Source organism: Heptranchias perlo, chromosome 12 (genome assembly GCF_035084215.1).
Source record: "Heptranchias perlo isolate sHepPer1 chromosome 12, sHepPer1.hap1, whole genome shotgun sequence".
Taxonomy (NCBI): Eukaryota; Metazoa; Chordata; class Chondrichthyes; order Hexanchiformes; family Hexanchidae; genus Heptranchias; species Heptranchias perlo.
In genome coordinates, this window is record NC_090336.1 from 67514426 (window position 1) to 67516925 (window position 2500).

General features: G+C 49.6%; 1 pseudogene; it reads right to left on the minus strand.

The window, feature by feature from the left end:
* Window positions 1–488: 488 nt before the first annotated feature.
* LOC137329810 (U2 spliceosomal RNA) lies at window positions 489–605 on the minus strand (annotated as a pseudogene).
* Window positions 606–2500: the final 1895 nt, after the last annotated feature.

Sequence of the window (2500 nt, forward strand, 5' to 3'; positions counted from 1 at the left end):
CCCGGTGGTCTCGTGGTCAGGACCGGGCTTCGAATCCCGGTCGGGGGGGATGACTTTCTGCTACAGATTAATTGGCACCTCTGAAAGAAAGTCTCCCCTCCTGAGCGTAATGCTCCACCCTCACCACCACCACCACCGCCTTTTCCACCCCTTGACAAACAGACAGTCAGACAGACAGACAGTCCAGTTCGGGAGCGCAGCTTTCATTTGGAAGCAGACCCTGCTTGTTTAAAGTCAACGACGCCAAGTTATTTTGCACTTTGAATTATATCGCTACGTGCGAGCGGCACTCAGCCTTGGAGAAGAAAAAAATACCACTGAGCTGAGAAAGTTCTTTTTAAAACGGTTTCCTTCCACAGCAGCTCTGAGTGAGAGAGAGAGAGAGAGAGAGAGAGATATCAGCTTTATTCTCAGTAATAACACACACACACACACACACACAGAGACACTGGGAAACAGCTGTTTTTCCTTTTGAATATCTCCCCACGGGGAGCTGCACCGTTCCCAGAAACACTGCAATACTGGGTCGATGCGTGGAGTGGACGGAGCAAGCCCCTAGTCCATCTCCCTGTTCTAAAAATCAATTAAAAATAATAATAAATAATATGTGTGTGTGTGTGTGTGTGTGTGTGTCGGTGTCAGTATCAGTCAGTGAGTGAGTGTCTCTCTCTCTCTCTCTCTCTTACTCAGAGCTGCTGTGGAAGGAAACTTTTTTAAAAAGAACTTGCATATTGAAAGAAAGATGTGTCTCAAGCTGCCGGGCCCTGTCCATTGTCATGTCAATGGCAGGACTGCTTTCACCAGGAACCCGTTTTTCTGGGTCAGAGGTTCCAGGGGACCTGTTTTGTGCGGACTTCCCTGTGTCCGTCCCTCCCTGCCTGCCTTCCCCCCAGGACTTCCTTCTGAACAGCTTTGTCGTTTAAAATAATAATAAATAATATGTGTGTGTGTGTCGGTGTCAGTATCAGTCAGTGAGTCAGTGTCTCTCTCTCTCTCTCTCTCTCTCTCTCACTCAGAGCTGCTGTGGAAGGAAACTTTTTTAAAAAGGACTTGCATATTGAAAGAAAGATGTGTCTCAAGCTGCCGGGCCCTGTCCATTGTCATGTCAGTGGCAGGACTGCTTTCACCAGGAACCCTTCCCTGCCATTGCAGTGTTGATTTGGTCCTTATGCAAATTTAGGGGCGGAGCCAGCACACAAACGACCAATCACAGCAAAGTCCGCACTTTGCGAGCGCACGAGGTCGCGGCCAGCGTTCCAGTCCGCTCAGATCCAAATAAGCCCGAAAAGGAACACGCTCGATCTTAGCCAAAAGGCCGAGAAGCGATAACGCGCTCGATGCGAATTGATCTCGGGTCCTGTTTGCCCTCCCTCTTTGTTCTCTGGCTGCCGGTGTTGAAAGCAGTCTCGAAGCACTGCCGTTCTCTCCCACTCTGGCCACATTTTTTGCCACCGTTTCTAATTGCAACAGTGGATGAGTTTAAAGAAGTTGCCGTTTTTTCCTTTCTTGCCAGGATTGCTTGACAGATTGGTAAATTTGCCAGTAGGCCACCAATCAGATGGGGGAGGGTTATGTCTCAACGGACCTCCGTCAGTCAGTCTCAGTCACTAACGAACTGCCGTGGAAGGAAACCTCTTTGAGTAAAACTAGTGACGTGACGTGTCTCACAGCGAGTGAGTGAGATTGCAACGGCCAATTGAGAAAGAGGTGAGGTGCTGACAATCAGCAGCTCGTGTTGAAACATTCATTCCACGGCAGGCAAGACCAATCAAAAAAAATACTGCAGATGCTGGCTCGGCTCGGCTGGCTGGCTGGCTGGCTGGCTGGCTGGCTGGCTGGCTGGCTGGAAATGGGAAATAAAAACACAAGGCGTGTTAAAGGCTGGTTAAACTGTCGAAAGAAACAAGGCGTTAATGTTTCAGAAGCGCCTATTGAAAGGTGTCTCTCAAGCTGCTCCCTGACTGGGCCCTGTCCGTTGTCATGTTAATCGCTGGTTAAACTGTCGGAAGAAACAAGGCGTTAATGTTTCAGAAGCGCCTATTGAAAGGTGTCTCTCAAGCTGCTCCCTGACTGGGCCCTGTCCGTTGTCATGTTAATCCCAGGGCGGGGCGGGACTGCTTTGACCGGGAGACCTGTTTTCTGGGACGCAGGTGTGACATTCCAGGGAGGCACCTACTTTGTGCTGATTCGAAACGACCACGACAACGGCAACTTGCAGTTCTATATTACAACAACAACAACGCGCGTGTGGTAGTTGGGAGGGGCTGCGTTCGCGCTCTCCCCCCTGCATTGAAACTCAAAGTTCGATTTTCAATCCCATAGTCCACCAATCGGATGGGAGACGGTGTGTGTGTGTGTGTGTGTGTGTGTGTCAGTGTCAGTGTCAGTGTCAGTCAGTGTCTCTCTCTCTCTCTCTCACTCTTACTCAGAGCTGCTGTGGAAGGAAACCTTTTTAAAAAGAACTTGCATATTGAAAAAAAGATGTGTCTCAAGCTGCCGG